This window comes from Chlorocebus sabaeus, chromosome 23, assembly GCF_047675955.1.
Source record: "Chlorocebus sabaeus isolate Y175 chromosome 23, mChlSab1.0.hap1, whole genome shotgun sequence".
NCBI classification, from domain to species: domain Eukaryota; kingdom Metazoa; phylum Chordata; class Mammalia; order Primates; family Cercopithecidae; genus Chlorocebus; species Chlorocebus sabaeus.
In genome coordinates, this window is record NC_132926.1 from 77276576 (window position 1) to 77297201 (window position 20626).

General features: G+C 35.6%; 1 long non-coding RNA gene across 1 annotated transcript in view; it reads left to right on the forward strand.

Moving 5' to 3' along the window:
• LOC140709925 (uncharacterized) overlaps positions 1-20626 on the forward strand; it is a 57596-nt gene that overhangs the window by 22329 nt on the left and 14641 nt on the right. The window contains exons 3-4 of the long non-coding RNA XR_012090709.1: positions 16733-16872; positions 16957-17076. This is a non-coding gene — a long non-coding RNA (uncharacterized lncRNA). The remainder of the gene's footprint in view (positions 1-16732; positions 16873-16956; positions 17077-20626) is intronic.

Here is a 20626-nt window from a genome sequence, read left to right on the forward strand (position 1 = left end):
TGACTGTGCCAGCATTGTCTCAGTTGCTTTCCATTCTAGTTTCTGCCCATTGAAATATGAGAAAAATAATACATTCCTCAGCTTTTTTAAATTTTTTTCCCACATTTTGGACCAATACTTAACATTCTGGTTTATATATACTGAAATTATTATAGGGTCACATTTTACCCCCTGTGATTCTGAGAAACACAAGTACTGTATATCTGTTCACCATAATTATATTTGTAAAATATATATATATCATACTAAAAGCAAATTACGGGACAAACTCCAGCCTGAGAAAACAGTTATATTTAATTTATTGTATTTTGATGGTAAAGTGGGGGGAGGTAATGGAGGTGAACAAATCTATGACTGTGGGTGGAAAACCTGTTAATCCTCTCTCACTAGAATCTTGCTCATTGAGCTCTTACATGTTGGATTTTTATACCACAAATATACCCTAGCATCTCTGTCTGAGCTGAATTATTTATTGTTACTTCCTGAGTAGAGTCACGAGGCTTCATTTTTTTCTTCCCAGTTCTGATTAGCTACAGAAAAGAATTAAAATTCAAGGGCACTCGTGGTTCCTGATGAATTATAATAATGTTGGATAGGTTGTTGCAAAAGATTCCTCCAGATACATGTCCAGGCATTTCTTATTCCCTGAGCCGAGTTATTTTGCTTCATATTAGATAATTTATGTGTATTATCCATTAGCAATTGTATGCACTTACTGAATCTTTATAACAACAGTTTAATGTCTTTCCTAATATTATCAATTTTCTAAAGATACAGAACCTGAGGGGCAAAGAAGCTAAATAGATTGACCCTACATCACTATGAGAGAACTAAGATTAAAATTTGGATTTTCTTGTCACGGGTGAATAGAAAAAAATTTGAGTTACTTTAGTGTCCCACTGTCTTATATCATAAAGGATTTTAAATATTTCAAAATGTTTCATAAACTTGATTTTAAAGGAAGGTAAAATTATTGGTTAATTGGTTAATATAGGTGAGATATATAATATGAACAAATCACAACTACAAACTTTATTTCCTAAGCTACTAAATATGATACTATATCTGCCAATTTTTAAAACTAAGGAAAAACAAAATGTATATTATAAATACACAAGTACTGAAGATACTGATTTTATCTTTATATTTAAAAGGTAACTTTGTTTTAATTTATATGTTTCAGTATTTTGCTAACATTTTGCAACATGCTGCATGTTTATGGTAAAAAACTACTAAATTATGCACACAAAAAATGTCAGTTAAATAAATTTAAATGTCTTATCTTTTTTTCTAGGAAAATAAGTTTCAATATTTATTTGGTAGTTTGTTAACTATTGTTCCAGATCAGAAATGTTGCTTTGTTCTTGTTTTGATTGATTTGGTTTTGATTTAGCATTTCCAACTTTGGGTCTGCTTTCAAATTTATGAAAAAATAATTATGTGATCTTATATAAATATCATTACAGCTCATGATAGTACAGGCTTGTGGAGTCAATAGCACTTCATATTTGTGAAATACTTTAAAAGATCACCTCTGCTTTGAAGAAAATGAGGGACTGAATCAAATGATCTTGAAAGTTTCTTCTAGTTCTGAGATACAGTGCTAACCAATTGACCATTATATATTAGGTATGATTTATAGGAAGTGACCCTTAACATTTTTAACATATAGCATACAGTTGCCTGTAGTTGAATAACCTATAATTATATATTACAGGTTATTATATTATTAATAATATATTGAATATACAGTTGAATTATCTATAATAATATAGGTAATTCAACTCTATATTCAATAGTGTTATTATATAATTAATAACAGCAAATTAATGTAAAATTAATAGCTATATTATATAATACTATTAATAATTAATAATAATATTGATAATGATTAATACCTATTATATAATTAATTATATATATTAAATATATGTTGAATAACCTATAATAATATAGATTTTATTTAACTTATTAAACAAAAAGAAAACCAGTAAAATATATTTAAAATAATAAAATATAAATGCATTATATTTAAAATATAATAATATAGATTATTCAACAGTATTATTAATACTTTTCCTGTTATATTCCCCGCTCCAGAGGCATTGTATTATTTTATAACATCACAAAAAAACTTATATTGCTGTTTATATAAACAAAATATTAAATTAAATATATATTATACTGTTGGCTATCAACAATTTATGTTACTGTCACGGAAGAAATAGAGAGATTAAAAGAAGGTGTACCAGAATATATTCACTCTGGACAATGGACATATATATAGAAACATATATATGTAGGACATATGGACATACATATAGAAACATGCATATATGTGTATATTTTAGACTACTACAACAGGCCTCCGATAGTACAGATATAGTCCATTATTCCAAAGAAATAGATTAAGTGTACCAGAATATACTAACTCTGGACAACGGACATACCTATAGAAATATACATATATAGACATATATAGACATATATGTATGTTTCTAAAGCTATGTCCATATGTCCTATATATATGTTTCTATGTATCTGTCCATATGTCTATATATATATATATATATTTCTATATATATGTCCATTGTCCAGAGTTAGTATATTCTGGTACACTTACTCTCTCTATTTCTTTGGTGACAGTAACATAAACTGTTGATGGACATATGGACAGATACATAGAAACATACATATATATACACACACACATATATATGTGGAAACATACATACATACATATGTCCATATGTCCATACTTACAGAAATTGGTTTTTGTGCAGATGGCATATCCACATGTATACTCATGTATATTTCTTTCTTGTATCTGCCTCTAATGTTGTACTTAGTTTGTATATATGTATATGTGTGTATATATGTATGTGTGTATACATACGTATGTGTGTATATATATGTATGTTTCTATATATATGTCCATATGTCCATATATACAGAAAGTTGTTTTTGTGCAAATAGATATGTCCACACGTATATCCATGTACATTTATTTCTGGTATATGTCTCTAATATTGTACTTAGTTTGTATAATGTTAAACAAGAAAAAATTGCTATTTTAGAAAAAAATTTAGGGAATAAGCATTTAAGACAGTTTGGGTGTCCACCTGAATTTTTCATGACAGTGCTTAAAACTTTGAACTCAAAATTATTCAATGTTAGTTTATAGCTTTAGTGACTACCTACATATACATATATGTGTACATATACATATGTGTGTATGTGCATGTAAGTTTTTCAGTTGTTTTCTGCTGTGTGTCAGTATGGAGTTAACCAGAAATGATTTTACAGGAATAATGGACTATATCTGTACTATCGGAGGCCTGTTGTAATAGTCTGTTTTCACACTGCTGATAAAGACATACCTGAGACTGGGAAGAAAAAGCGGTTTAATGGACTTATATTTCCACATGGCTGGGGAAGTCTCATAATCATGGCAGAAGGCAAGGAGGAGCAAGTCATGTCTTACATGGATAGTGGGAGGCAGAGAGAGAACTTGTGCAGGGGAACTCCTCTTTATAAAACCATCAGTTCTCATAAGACTTATTCACTGTCATGAGAACAGTGTAGGCAAGACCTGCCCCCATGAATCAATTACTTCCCACCTGGTCCCTCCCACAACATGTGGGAATTGTGGGAATTACAATTCAGGATGAGATTTGGGTGCGGATATAGAGCCAAACCATATCATTCTGCCCCTGGTCCCTCCAAATATCATTTCCTCACATTTCAAAACCAATCATGCCTTTCCAACAGTCCCCAAAGTCTTAACTCATTTCAGCATTAACCCAAAAGTCCACAGTCCAAAGTCTCAAACTAAAAAAGGCAAGTCCATTCCACCTATGAGTCTGTAAAATCAAAAGCAAGCTAGTTACTTCCTAGATACAATGGGGGTGCAGGTATTGGGTAAATACAGCAATTTTAAATGGGAGAAATTGGCCAAAACAAAGGGGTTACAGGGCCCATGCAAATCCACAATCTAGCTGGGCAGGCAAATTTTAAAGCTCCAAAACGATCTCCTTTGACTCCAGGTCTCACATCCAAGTCACACTGATGCAAAAAGTGAGTTCCCATGGTCTTGGGCAGCTCCACCCCTGTGGCTTTGCAAGGTGCAGCCTTCCTCCCAGCTGTTTTCACAGTCTGGCCCTTGAGTGTCTGTGGCTTTTCCAGGTGCACTGTGCAAGCTGCCGGTAGATCTGCCATTCTGGGGGCTGGAGGATAGTGGTGACCCTCTTCTCACAGCTCCCCTAGGCAGTACCCCAGTAGGGACTCTGTATGGGGGCTCCAACCCTACATTTCCTTTCCGCATTGCCCCAGCAGAAGTTCTCCATGAGGGCTCTGCCCCTGCGCAAACTTTTTCCTGAGCATCCAGTCATTTCCTTACATTTTTTGAAAAACAAGTGGAGGTTCCCAAACCTCAATTCTTGATTTCTGTGTACCTGTAGGCTCAACACCACGTGGAAGCTGCCAAGGTTTGGGGCTTCCACCCTCTGAAGCCACAGCCCAAACTGCACGTTGGCTCCTTTCAACCATGACTGGAGGGCCGGGACACAGGGCAACAAGTTTCTAGGCTGCACACAGCACAGGGACCCTGGGCCTGGCCCATGAAACCACTTTTTCCTCCTGGACATCTGGGCCTGTGATGGGAAGGACTGCTGTGAGGGTCTCTGACATGGCCTGGAAACATTTTGCCCATGGTCTTGGGAATTAACATTGGGCTCTTAGCTACTTATGCAAATTTCTGCAGCTGGCTTGAATTTCTCTCCAGAATAAAATGGGATTTTCTTTTCTATCTCATAGGTTGCAAATTTTCCAAACTTTTATACTCTGCTTCGCCTATAAAACCGAATGCTCTCAACAGTACCCAAGTCACCTCTTGAATACTTTGCTGCTTAGAAATTTCTCCTGACAGACACCCTAAATCATCTTTCTCAAATTCGAAGTTCCACAAATCTCTATGGCAGGGGCAAAATGCCACCAGTCTCTTTGCTAAAGCATAATAAGAGCCACCTTTACTCCAGTTCCCAACAAATTCCTCATCTCCATCTGAGACTACCTCAGCCTGGATTTTGTTGTCCATATCACTAGTAGCATTTTGGGAAAAGGCATTCAGCAAGTCTCCAGGAATTTCTAAACTTTCCCACATTTTCCTGTCTTCTTCTGAGCTCTTCAAACTGTTCCAATCTCTGCCTGTTACCCAGTTCCAAAACTGCTTCCACATTTTCGGGTGTCTTTTTAGCAACATCCCACTCTACTGGTACCAATTTATTGTATTAGTCCGTTTTCATGCTGCTGATAGAGACATACCTGAGACTGGGAAGAAAAAGATATTTAATTGTACTTATAGTTCCACATGGCTTGGGGGGCCTCAGAATCATGGTGGGAGGTGAAAGTCACTTCTTACATGGCAGCAAGAGAAAATGAGGAAGAAGCAAAAGCAGAAACCCCTGTTATATCCATCACATCTTGTAAGACTTATTCATTATCGTGAGAATAATACAGGAAAGACTGGCCTCCATGATGAACCCCCCCTTAGGTCCCTCCCACAATATGTGGGAATTCTGGGAGATACAATTGAAGTTGAGATTTGGGTGGAGATACAGACAAACCATATCGGGCTTCATCTTCAACAACACCTTTTCTTAAAACAAGTTTTCCATATATAAATTACCAGTATATTTAGGACAATATCCCTATACACTTTTCGCAATGCATCAATGATTTTACCATTCTTTCATCCCAACTTCACCATAAATTTTTATGTTATCCTTGCTTCAATTCCAGCAGAATTAATGTTGCTTTGATAGGAATACTTTTTAAATTGATGACTAAGCATCATCTTAGTGCCTCGACTAGATCTTGTTCAGACTTGTTATAACAATTTAGTGTGAACTTAATCTGGTGCAAGAAAATTTTGAAATCCATGCATAGTTTTTTTTCATAATATGCATTTTTCATGAGCTTTTTGAAGACCCATGCATATTAAAATAGCATATTAAAAAATCAATATAAAATGTTATAGGATGACATGTGAATACCTGATGTTGTCTTGCAATTGTGTTTTTAGACAAATACAAATTAAATATTTGAAGTGGTTGAAGAAAATTTCACTTTTTTTCACTATATATCATAGATATTACGTAGTGTCTGTTTTAATTGAAGTGTTGTTTTTACTATCAGTAGATAATTTACCAGATACAGGAGTGTTGCCCAGAATGCAATCACATGAGCTTTAAACAACAGTTGCAAATTTTTTGATGCTTTTCCCATGGAATATCCCCACACCTTTAATCTGAGTGAGCTTGTGGCCGTGTCAATCAATAGATTACAATGGAAGCATGTCATGTACATTTTCAAGTTTCCTTTCAAAAGGCCATGCAATCTCTGCTTTGTTTCCTTGAATACTTGCTCTTACCTTTCTGAGCCACCATCTAAGAAGGCTAATTTCTTCTGACAGCCATGCTGAAGAAGGCTACTATGGGCACTGAAGTTAATAACATCAGCTCAGACCAGTCTGCCAGCCATCCCTGCCAAAGCACTGAACATGTGAGTGAAGCCATCTTGAACTTTCCAGACTAACCTACCTACCGACTGAATACCACTGCATAACTTCTGTGTACACCACGTGGAGCAGAAGAATTACCCACCCAAGCCCCGCCAGAATTCCTATCCCAGAAATAAGGGGACTCTATGAAGTAGGTTGTATTTTAAGTCATTATATTTTGAAGCAATTTGTTATATAGCTATAAACTGATAGAACACATTTCAAACATAGTAGTAGAAGTCCTGCTTTTCAGAGTCAAATATCCAGAGTACCTAGTATCCGTAAAATGGTTATGAGCAAATCCAAAAGCAGCATTAATTAATTATTAATGATAAATTATAGAAACCACAATATTTACTAGTATTTATTGAATGTTTAATTTCACCAAGCATGTGCTATATTTATGAAAAACTGACATAAGGTTTACATCACCTAGTCTATGCGTATTGCATGTGACAGCAAGCTCAAAGCATAATATCAAATACAAGAAATCTAGATCAAGGAGCTTATGGAAGATATGGTGTGGGAGTGTAATAGAAGTTCCGTTTGTTTGGGGATTTTAGCAATGATTAATGATGACATGCACTCTATATGACATCATCATGTTATTAGCTATGAAAACCATTGTGAAATATTCTTTTCTGATTAAATAGCCACACAACTGATATTTCTGAAAGTTGTGTTTGAATACAAAATGTAATTATTCTATAGACAAACATATTTCCACCATTACACAGAGAAACAAACATAAAAACCTTTTAAGAATCAATGTCCAAGGCATTTTTTTCTAAGAAATATGAAAAAGATTTTTACAAAAGGCTTTCTGTGTGTTTTTGAGTTTATATGGGAAAACCAATATCATTTAGATTAAAAATATTTTACTAACTCACTTAGTTGAGACAGAATATTTTGCAATAAGTAAGTAAAGAAAGTTACTTAAGCTTTGATTACTTTCAGTGTGTTTAAAACCTCTTATATATGGGTGAATTATTAATCCACTCGGGCAGTACTAAATACTCTGCTCTTCATTTCGAAAGATCAACTACTATACTATTCAAAGATAAATGAGACCCTTGAGGATCTCGCAGACTAGTTAGGAAGAAAGACAGGGATTTTAAAAAGTTACAAAACCTAGTAAAATAATAAGTGCATGAAGATAATACACAGGTTGCAAAGTAACAGATGATTAAATTGGACTCAGGTTGGCAAAAAAGGTGATTATGGACAGTTTATATTAAATTTCTATTGCTACCATGACAAATGATCACAAATGTAGTGTTTTAAAACAATACAGATTTATATAGGTGAGAATTTAGGTTAGCCTGGTAGATTTCTCCGCTCCTGATTTAACGAGGAAATTAAGATAGTGGCAGATGGGGCTTTTATTAGGAGCCTCTTGGAAGAATTTGCCTCCACATTCATTCAGATTGTTGGCAGAATTCAGTTCTTTAAGGTTACAGGACTGAGGTCCCCATTTCTCCTGGAGGTATCGTTCTGGTCCTTACACTGAACCGTCTGCTTTATCAGGTTCATGTGATTAGTTTGGGCCCACGCAGATAACCAAGAATAATATCTCTACTTCAAAGTTCATAATCATAATCACATTTTGCCAGGTAAGGTAACATATTTATAAGACTACACACACACACACACATACATATATATGTGCAAGATTAATGTATAGACATGTTTGGGAAGACATTCCAACCTGCACAGTTCATGAACCTAATAAATGCATTTTAGAATGAAAGATCAGTGTAGATTTAGAATCAGAAAATGTAGATATCTAGTTTGAGAGTAAATTATCTAAACTAATATATAATCTAAAAATAATTTACAATATTGGAAACAAATCTTCTGAGAAAATAATTTTCAGGCTGATGAAGAAATGTCATACACTTTCTTGTGTGAAAAAATATGACAGTAACATTAATATACACAGATGATGTTAGCTTGATCCTAACCCAACTTTACCCAATGGAATAGCTTCATACACAGGTTCTTTTTGTAGCCTACTAATAAAGATAAACAAATGATAACAAAGAGAAAACAACTTTAACAAGAATATTTTCCCCACTTCTCCAATTATTGCCCAGTGTTTGCACCACGCAGAATATAGTGTCACATTTGCAATACTGGAAGAGCAGCAACTCTTGAGAGGACAGACTCTGAAGTCAATAACTCATAGATGTTTAAGATATTATACTGTTAAAGTGGCTTTATTCACACAAGTTAGTGGTCGGTAGGGTCCTTTGAATTATCTCTGCATGCTCAGATTTTCATTCTCAACAAATTTTCTTCTCTCCAACTGATGATACTAACCGATATTTAAGTCATATAAAAGGTGTAGATTGTGTATGTGTGTGTGTATATTGAGAAGGACAGATGGACAATCACAGTCATGGTTATAGGTATGGGTATGGGAAAAGACTTATTTCCCATCTGAGAGGAACTCTGAAACTGGCTTCTTGGGAAATGGACAATTGTGTCCATCTACTTTTACCATGTGAATACCTAATGAATAAAATTACTTTATAGAATTTTTGGATGTAGTTATTAAAACGCTAGTCCAGGAAGACAATAACTAGCTAAAGAGCGGGTTTTGAGAGTATCAAAATGTCATACTTGTGGTAAGAACTTTGTTCAGCTCCTCGAAGAAGCAGATGCCAAAACAGGTTTAGAAGTGCAAGAGACTTAGTTGCAATTTAAGAGGAAATGCCAGTGAAAGAAAAGGGAAAGAAACTAGAGTGGAAGGGAGATCTGTCAGAGCATGATGAAATCCTGACACCTGTGAAAGAGAAAGAAAAAATAGGAAGAGTCTCAGTTTGTAGCATAGCTTTAAGAGAGTTTTGATAAAGTTGATGGGAGTCCTTGAGCCAAAATTGCTGTTCAAGGAGTCTTTGAGCAGATACTCCTGTTAGAGGAGTTCTGCAGAACTTGGCCTTCCTTGCTACCACCCTATGCTCAGCCATTGGCTGGGAGCAGCCAGTGAAAGCCATAGTCTCAGCATGAATGTGGTGAAAAATGAAGAGTATAGAAGTCCTTCACTTGTATTTCCCACAGCAGGAGAGCTGAGTAGAATCTTAAGTGTCTGCCACAGTCCACCCCTTGTGCCATCATATGGTTTGGTTGTGTCCCCACCCAAATTTCATCTTGAATTGTAATTCCCATAAATCCCTTGTTTTGTGGGAGGAACCGGGTGGGAGGTAATTGAATCAAGGGGGCAGGTTTTCCCATGCTGTTCTCATGACAATGAATAAGTCTCATGAGATCTGATGGTTTTATAAAGGACAGATCCCCTACAAATGTTTGCTTGCCTGCCACCACGTGAGATGTGCCTTTGCTCCTCTTTTGCCTTCTGCCATGACTGTGAGGCCTCCCCAGCCATGTGGAACTGTGAGTCCATTAAACCTCTTTTTCTTTATAAATTACCCAGTCTTGTGTATTTCTTCATAGCGGTATGAAAATGTACTAATATGTACCATAAAATCACTTCCAAATTCAGCTTTGGGTAGCACATCCTCCTTGGTTCTTCCAGGCCTCACCTGCTGAGGGGAAAATACAGATGGTAAGTGGAGTAAGCTACAGCTCTCTGCTATGTGATAGCTAATGACAAGCATCATAACCTGAGATCAACTTCAGTAACAGGACCAATTTCCTCTTCTGGGCCTCACCCAAAGCTGGGCACAATCAATGCCATCTGTTATATGGGTGAGACAGCATTCGGAAGTACAGAATATGTTGCCTTCAAACCCCTAAGAACGTTACCATATAAGGTGCTTCCTTCTTTGTAATAAAGGATGAAAGATGAGTCAATTTTCCTTTTCTCTTGTGGGATTTTTGACACATCCTGAACACATCCTGAACACTGGACTCTGAAAACATCACTAAAGTAGAATGTTCCTGAATCTTTGATGGTTTATTTCCTATATTATGTAACACTTATAACTTACTAAGGCTGCCAGTGAACTAACTAAATATCCAATATGAGGAATTCATTGAATATTTGATGGAATCCCCAGGCTGTTCTGTTCAGACTATAACAGAAGTTATAAAAGAGGGTAAAAAGAATTAATGTACCTCTGAAACAAAACTTCAGATAAACATTTTTTACCTTCTCATATGAACATAAGCTTTTAAAAATCCTGTCTTATTATCAGAAGGTAAAAGAATCCAATCTCCATGTCAATAACTATATACCATTGCATATGCCATGTACCTGAAACCTAATTAAATTATTGTAGTAATTGTGCCTCTGTCAGCAAAACATTCATAACTATAGCAGCCACATGGTTAAGTCTGAAGTAGTCTATAATCATTCTCTAGATCTATGCAGTTGTTTGTAGGGGAAGACTAGTAAATTAATGGAGATATAATAAAGATGACCTCCCCTGTAACCTTTAGATCTTTAGTGGTAGTAATAATCTGCAGCATCCTTTTGGGGATGTGATATTGGTTTTGACTCAATCTTAGCTGGAGGGAGGATGGCATTTCAAGAGGTAGCAAGTTGTCCTTCTTCATAGTCATATCTCTCATTCTGCAAGCCAAAGACTCAATGTGAGTATTACTTGAACTGCATAGTAAATTCCAATTTGTATTTTGCTACCTGGAAAACAACTACTGGGTGGATCTATGGACAGAGTGGGCCATTGTGGGTTAGATTTTAGTCAGTGCTCCATTTATTTCCTATTATACTTAAGCCTCCAATCTTACATAGGGTCAATGATGACACATTAGGACTTCAGTTGTCAATGTCAAGTTACACTCAGGCTCTGTCCAACTGTCTTCAAATATATGAGTATTTCCCATTCTTTAGTGTACAGCGTTATGACTAGGGAAATAATCACAACTTCTAATGTTCTGTAGTGTTGCATGGTGCTTCTTCCTACGAACCTGACCACCTCTTCAGTCAGTGGCTTCCAAATCTAAAACTTGGCACAGGTCTGAGAACTCAGCAAGTAATCATGACTTCTTTTGAAAAATTATACATTCAGAATGTATATATTCATATCTGTTACCTGGATATATTGCATAATGGTTTCGGCTTCTCGTGTCACCCAAATAGTGACCATTGTACCAAATAACTAATTTTTCAGCTCTCATGTCCCTCCTACCCTACCCAGTTTTGGAGTCCCCAAAGTCTATCATTTCCGTATTTATGTCCATGTGTACCCATTGTTTAGCTCTCACTTATAAGTGAGAACATGTGATTTTTGATTTTCTGGTTTTAAGTTATTTCACTTAGGATAATGGCATCCAGTTCTACTGCATATTGCTCAAAAGACATGATTTCATTGTTTTTTATAGTTGCATAATATTCTGTGGTGTATGTATACCACATTGTTTTTCCAGTCATCAATCACTGAATGCTTAAGTTGAGTAATGGCTTTTTATTGAGGGTGACTGTACCAAACCTCTGTGTCTTGATTCTTGTTTTCTTCTGTTTTGTTTTTGTTTTTGTTTTTGGAAGGGGAGTTGTAGATATCAAGCAGCCTCCTTGTTGTCTGCCCATCTATTTTGCCTTTAGGGGCTTCCCGCTCTTTAAATCATCCCAGCTCCCTGTAAGTCAAGCTCCCTTGGCTGCCTATGTGTCCTTGCTGGACATTAGAGTAATTTCTCTCCCTTCTTTCTGGTGTTCAAATCTTACAACTTACAATTTTGGGGTGTCATCATCTCATGGGCATTATAAAGCTCCAATCTGAAAAAACCTGGTCTACCATCAACCCTGACCTACAGAAGAGAGCCATCCCCAAACTTTTTAGTGATCTTGTCCTTATCTTATTGGCACATCCTGATGACCTTGATCTCTAGTTCTTCTTGTGGAACATAACCATATGGTAAGTCTTCTGGCCTCACATAATAAATTCATTCCACATTCCCATGTGCTTCAGCCTCTTCATTCCTTTCACTATTTTCTTCCAGAGCAATTCAGAAATTTCCATTTTGCTTAGTATTAGGCATCACTTTCTCCAGGTTTCTAAGAATAACACTTACAGAGAGTTTTCCTCATTTCCTAGGTTCTTTGCCAAGATGTGAAGACCAAAGTCGGTGAGTGAACCCCATGTCAATGAATTCTTGCTTTTCTGATCTTACATTCCATTACTTTGATCCAGTACTCTCAAAATGCAATCACAGTTCTATATGCCTTGTCCTGTCAATAAACGCTACCTTATTACTGCAGTTCCTTAGGTGTGTTGTTTCTTTCTTTTCTTATCAGGCCCAGAACACACTTAACGTAGATCATGGTAAGATTTAACTCCAGTTTTCAACGTAGCAGCAAGGAGAAATGGGACTGTTTAGTATTTTAAGGTTTTATAGTCTTTTTCTTTCTTTCTCTCTTTTTTTTTTTTTTTTTTTAGACAGAGTTTTGCTATGTAACCCAGGATGGAGTGCAGTGGTCAATGATGCAATCATCACAGATTACTGCAACCTCTGCCTCCCAGGTTCAAGTGATCCTTCCACCTCAGTCTCCTGAGTAGCTAGTACTACAGCGTACATCACCACGCCCAGCAAAGTTTTATAGTTTTTAGTAGTGACGGGGTTTCATCATGTTGCCCAGGTTAGTCTCCAACTCCTGGGCTTAAGTGATTCACCCACATAAACCTCCCCAAATGCTGGGATTACAGGTGCAAGTCACTCTACCCAGGCTGAGTCTTATAGTATAATAGAAGAGTGAAAGAACTAAAGTTGGCTGCACAAAGGTGCACCATTTCTCCAAGCTCTGCCAGTTCAAAGGTGTCTGTGAGTCATCATCTACATGAACACTTGTCTAGATATTCCCACCCCAAGCTTCAGAGTCCTAGAATTTTTTTAACCAGGGCCTTGACTTTAGCACACAAAAAATCTGTCTTGAAGGACTTTCAGATATCTCTGAAGCTATGCAAATATAATTATCAAATTTTCAACTTGCTGCTGTGTCTGCTCTTCTCCAGGAGATCTGGATATCTATTTAAACTACCAAAAGGACCCTCTGGTGCTCACATTTGGCTGTTAAATGCTTGTTTACACCCATCAGTTTGTCATTATTTCTCTGCAAGGCACCAACATAGTATAGAAGTCCTTCACTTTTTGATGCTGCCTCCTAAACTCTTATCATTCAAATGCCTGAATTATTGCATTTGAAAGAGTATTTTATTCCATTGGAACGTATTTTCATGTCTCAAGTGGTGAAATCAATAGCAATTAGGCTACCATCTTGTGCCAGAGATTCTCTATGCCTCACTTACCATTTAGGATGGCATTTGTTTTACCTGTGGGCTGGTGATTGAACCTGTCTCCAATTCCCATCTTGCTACCTATTTTTGGACCTGTTTCAGTATCAGTCGTGTTAGTTCAGATCCACTAAAAAGATGCTCCGAAGAGTTTATGCAAGAGATTTATCGAGGAAACATATGTAAAAGAAAATGCAAAGTGCAGAGCCAGAGAAGGAATAAGACAGGTCTGACTTCTGGAAAAACAGCAGCAAAGAGGTCAGGTTAGGAATAGTATTAGACTGTAGCACATCTCTAAGAAAGACTAGCTCACATCAATAGAATGTCCTTGAACCAAAGTCAGCAGTCAGAGAAGACATATTTTGCAGGAATAGATCTGCCATTGTATCAATGCTTGGGTCATCTCAAGAGAAGCATGACTTTGGCATAAACACTGGTAGATTCAGAGAACAGAAACAGGGCTACGAATCAACTATTTTTTCCACAACAGAAAGTCTCTGTATTGTATTTTCATGACTTCCATAGAAAAATAAACATTTGTGCTGGGTTTTCAGAAGCTATAGCAGGTGGAATGTGAAATAGGAAGCTGTCAAAGTGCAAATGCATGGACATGTGAAGCAGAATTATGATTAGGAAGGATAAGTAGAACAAGTATTACTGATGTGTAACTTTTGAGTGGGATTAGAAGTGAAGGAGATTCAGTCAGAGGCTCAGCTAGAGGCAAGATAATCATGGAGAGTGGAAATACAATGTGAAATGAACACTTGAGCAATACTCATACCCAACACTTACTACTGGAGCAAAATCTTTGTGAAACTTGGTTTTGCTAAATACTCAATAACCAGGGCTCTCACATTTGCTTGAATAGTTTTTGCATTGTTTGAGGTTGTCTAGCTGAGGAGGTGAAGGAAACTGAGATCGGTTCAAGCTGTATGACATGGTACAAGGTTACACCTACCTGGAAGGAAGGATGCACAAAGATGCCATCCACTTAACAAAGCCCTATGCTTGCTCAGAGAGTGTCATTTTTATTTTTTTGTCACTGGAAGCACAGCATTAGGCTAGTAATGAATTACTACCATCACTTATTAAAGTTATTTCCATAGAATATACTTCAGTTTGGAATTCTTTGATATGTATTCTTCCTTCTCCTTCTCCTCCTCCTCCTCCTGCTCCTCAACACTAGGGCTTTAAAGTGTAGCACAAATTCCAGAGAGTCATGATCATGTAATATACAGATGAGTGACCATCAGAATGACTTCAGACAGATCTACATAGGATATGTGAGTTTCTGAGTTTAAAAATGTGAAAATGTATTATCTTGTGTCACAAGTTTAGCCATCACGTCAATGTTTCTGGAATTTAATTCACTGAAGATAAGGTACCTGGTCTATAATTTAGTCATTTCAATGACAACATGAGATTTTCAGACCTTTCTGTTGCTATTACATTTATACAGACTATGTTTCCCACCTTTATAAAGATAATCATTACTATAATATTCTATGACATAGTTGTTAACTGTATTTAATGTGTTTTCCAAGACGATGGATAATCAAGCTTTTTAAAAATTCTATACCTGTATTACCATTTTAAAATAAATATAAGTAACTCTTTATCACCACTGATGTTGTATCAAGCCTAGCAGATAAAAGATTGGCTATAATGTACTACATGACATCATAATATTATTTCCTGAAATGTTCCACCAAAGTGGATACAAATATTACACATCATATTATTTTGGTGTCTTTTTTGTGGTAGACCTGTCTGTGAAAAGCTCACATGTTCCCACTCTGCTGTAATCTATCATGGCCATGAGACTTGGTTTGGTGTGTGTCAGTGCCAAGTAGAATATTATTTTTAAATGCCAAATCTTGGTTTAAAATATCCCCATCCTGTGATATAGTGATTGACAATACTCCAAATGGAAACTACTTTATTAAAATGGATCCCAGAGTAAATAGGCTGTGAAATAAGGTCTCAGTTGGTATATAATGTGATGAAAAAAATAAAAAGAATTTAGCTTATACTCAAATTTAAATACTTAAAAAATATCTATTTTCAACACAGGCAAACCAAATATCCTGATTTGTCATGAAAATTGACCAAAAACTATTGGTCAAGATTCCATCTTGATAGAGTTGCACCAATTCAGAGAAAGTATATATTGATTATAATAGATTTTGCCTCAAAATAATGGAAAAATGTATCTAACTCTAGCTCACACTACAACGCTTAACAGTTCTGTTGCAGTTATGTGCAAAACACGGCTAGCTAGCAATTAATGGTTTGCACAAAGAATCTACATTTACTGTAGTAGTGTTTAAAGTATTTGAGTGCCCAAACCTTATCAGAACTATCACAGTTACATCTTATCACTCTCAAGCAGATGGCTAGTCTGAGGCAATGGTATTGACTATGAAAGTTACCCTAGCGTGATAGTTACAGAAGACTACTGACAGGATTTTCAGATTTCTTTTTGTTGAACATGTTATCCTATGTTGAAAAGCATGAGTGGAATATGCTGAGTAATACATAGCTCAATGTCTCAAAAAATGCTGATTTAAACTTTAACCAGATTTAAGGGAAAAAAATAGTGCCTATTTGTTTATTGCATTTTCTGTTTCAGCATTGTTAGTTGGTCGTTATAAGATATCCTAGAATGAAAACAAGTAAGTTCACAACCACTAACTTAATAGTCATGATCCAGAGTGCAAATTAGCTAGGGTAAAGTTCCAGTGTTGCTCACTAGAAAAGTTCTAGAAGAAAAATAAAAATACCCATATATCTAATAGAAGGTAAGCTGTATAAATAACATTTTACCATAGGGAAAGGCATTTGTAAAACCGTGCTTACTGCAAGAGCCTAGTGTATTTGTTGACAAAATAAATAGCTGACAAATAACTTTTGAATACAGAAAATTAATGTCCTTGAAGAAAGAATATTAGTTCTTTTTCAGGGTGGATATCCTCCTCCACTGAATGCAAACTATTAAGTAATGAAAAGGACAGTACTCCAAGCAGTATAGATTTATAGGCCAACCTGGCAATCAAGGTTGACTGACAGGAAAATTGATTGCTTCACATTTTAATTACAAAGGTATTAGCCCCATATAATTTTTCTTACAACAGAAGATCTATTAGCGGTTTTTCCATCTTACTGATTAGCCATATTATCTTCTAGATACTCTTCAGTACCATAAATTGAGGAAAGCACTAACATTTTGTAGCTACTGTAATTGTCAAAGAATAATTACGTGTGTTTTCTCACCTATGTATTTGAGATAGAGACGAAGCCACCTAAGTTAATCCACTTATAATAAAAATGTCTTCTGAGAGTATATTTGTGCTACCTTTTCTGAGGATAACTGTGGTTCAATATTGGTGATTTGGGTTTTTTTAATTTTGTTTAATTTCATATGATATTTTAATAAAAAGAAGCCAGCTTAGTTTTGAAAGTAAAACATTATTGTCCATGAGACTTCCTTTTTCCTTCTCTGTATTTTAAAAATTCATCTATATATTCAGTTTACCACTGTTACTACTTTAAACATGGACTGTCCTCACCCCTATTATAGAAGAGATCTTAGAAACAGTGACCTTTAGTTGCATTTTTACATGACCTATGTCTTTTCTAAAACTGAACTCTCATATGAGTTCTTTCTGCAAATGGATGACAAGTTTAGCAATTTAGTCATGAATTCAGACTTCAAATAATTGTTTCATAAATTTCATTATGCTGTGGCACCAAATCAATAAATACAGCCCATACAAGTCGTTTTAAGTCACTTACTAAAGACTAGACTTTTCAACTCTATGGCCTTAAAATTGATGGCCTCAATTCTCCACTTGCCTTGTAACCCTGATGGAGCTGATACAAGCATGATGCTCCTTGATAGTAGGAGTGCTATGCTTAAATTAAGTCCTGTGATGGTGCAGAACAAGTCATATATTTAAGTGAAACTGTTTCTCGGGTGAATAAGATATCTTGACATGTCAATGGAATATGAAACTCAATTTCACAAGATTTTTCTAGTGCCAAAAGAGATTTAAGTAGAGCTATCATTTTTAGTCTTAACAGAAAGAATAAGTCTTCCTCTATAGACCTCTGCATTCCTGGCTTCTAAATTTTTTTTTTTTTTTTTGAGATGGAGTCTCGCTCTGTCGCCCAGGCTGGAGTGCAGTGGTGGGATCTATTTTATCATTCCTTTTAAAGCCCATTATTCTTTAGGCCTTCATGAAAGCAAAATTATATTTCATCATTGATTTGTTTCCTGTTTCCACTTTTAGAAACTCTTTATTACTTCCAATCATTCCACTGTTCATCCCTCCACCAAATTTAAGGTTCTCTTAAACTAACCAGACAGTTTTCATAGACCCGAGTTCATTAGAGGAAAAAAATGGAGAATTACAGCATTTTTTGACTTATATTATCTTAAGAAGGCTAATAAATAATTCTGCAATCAGTGAAACACATGTTAGAAGCACACCCAGCTGAGTAAAATTGAGACCATTTTCCCTCAAAAATAGCATCAAAATCCCAAGAGGACTTGAAAAATTGAGAAAAAAAGCCAGAAATCAGTTTCTAGAAAGTTCTTAGTAGGGAATAAGAGTTATTCAGCAGTAAGAATTTTAAAATGAATTGAAATTTTTCTTTAATTATTCTAAAATCACTGTTTTATTTTGTCATCGTTGTTTATTTCCTAAAGAGTGATGATTTCATGAGGTATTATATGGTACTTCAAACTTTTAAGTACCTTTTATTCCCAGTCTTCTGTGATAACTCTTAAGTGTCTTTAGCTAAGAACCATTCTTCCACTTACTATACCAGACATTGGTTCATTTGCCCCAATCTTCAGATGTTATCTGCTTATTTTTAATCAAAATTGGAATCAACATACCTTCCCCAAAAGTGCTCACTAATGAACCTGCAAGCAATCAAATTAATATGTATACAAACTATCAAATATTCTTTAAGTAGAAACTAGTGCAATTTAAATGCACTAATGAGAGCAGAAAAATATTTCACAGTAGAGAAGAGTGGAGAGCGTATGTATATAATTTTTTAAACTGAATTCCCTTCATAAATTAGCATATATTAAAGAACCTCACGTTATTTTAGAGCATTACCATTTGGGGCAACGAGTTCATGGGCTGATGTTATGCCATGGCACAGCACGGCGTGTTATTTCTTCTTCATTTCTTTGATAACTAAAGTTTTAAAATTCAGGATGTTTTAATTGTAAGATATATATGCCAATAATGTGATAATAAAGGTTCAAGGGAAATAAACGTGGTGGAGCTGATCCTGGTGGTGATAGTGCAATTATCAAGTAGCAGAGGTGGTACTTTTTTATAGTTCAATTAAAGTTTGATCTCTCATTACCTTTAATTACATCTGCCTTTTCTAGTGTGTCTTTTCATCCCAGAAGCACTCTGAGAGAGAAAAAGAAATCGTTGAATAATATTCCTCTGTAATTCCGTGACTTCTCATTGTTGTTTTCACAGCGTATCACCCAAGCCAGCACTTGCTTCAGATCAGCCATTGCGGAGAGGTCCATGCACAGATTAAATATCTTGTTCAGCTAGATATTCAAACTTCACTGCTATTTCTGATGTATGTTGAAAAAATAGAAAAAAACAGTCATATTTTGCTTTACTGTGCTTTGCTTTAGTTCACCTTACAGATAACGGTGTTTTGTTTTGTTTTGTTTTTTAACAAATGGAAGCTTTGTGGTAACCCTGTGAACAGCAAGTCTATCATTGCCATTTTTCCAATAGCATGTGCTTACTATGTGTCTGTGTATGTCATTTTGTTAATTTCTGCAACATTTCAAATTTTTGTATTATTATTATATTTGTTATGATTTGTGATCAGTGGTTTTTGATATTATTACAGTATTTGTTTTGAGGCACCACAAACTACATCCATACAAGACAGCAAATTTAGTCAATAATTATTTACATTCTGACTACTCCAGCTACAGGATGTTCACTGATCTCTCTTTCTCTTCTTAGGCCTCCCTATTTCCTGAGAGAACAATATTGAAATTAGCCCAATTAATAATCTATAATGTCCTTTAAGTTTTCAAGTGAAAGAGTCACTTGTCTCTCATCTTAAATAAATTTCCAGTAATGATTAAGCTTATTGAGAAGGACGTGTTGAAAGCCGAGATAGTTCGAAAGCACGGCCTCTTGCACCATTTAGCCTAGTTGTGAATGCAAAGGGAAAGTTCTTAAAGAAAATTTAAAATGCTACTCCAGTGAACACATAAGTGATAAGAAAAATAAACAGCCTTATTGCTGATAGGGAGAAAGGTTGAGTGGTCTGGATAGAAGATCAAATCAGCCACAAAATTCCCTTAAACTATAGCCTAATCCAAAGCAAATCCTGGTGAGAAAGCTACAGAAGAAAAGTTTGAAGCTAACAGAGATTGGTTCATGAGGTTTAAGGAATAAAGCCATCTCCAGAGCTTATAACTGCAAGGTGAAGTAGCAAGTGCTGATGTAGAAGCTCAGCAAGTTATCCAGAAAATCTGAGACAACTGATGAAAGTGGTCACACTAAACAGGTTTTCAATGAAGATGAAACAGCCTTATATTTGAAGTATTGGAAAAAGATGCCATCTCAGACTGTCATATCTATAGAGAAGTCAATGGCTTGCTTCAAAGCTTCAAAGGACATATCGAACTTGTTGGGGCTAACGCAGTTGGTGCCTTCAAGTTCAAACCAAAGCTCATTGACTATTCCACATATCTTGGGGCCCTTAAGAATTATGCTAAATCAATTCTGTTTGTGCTCCATAAATAGAATAAGAAAGCCTGGATGACAGCACATTCATTTACAGCATGATT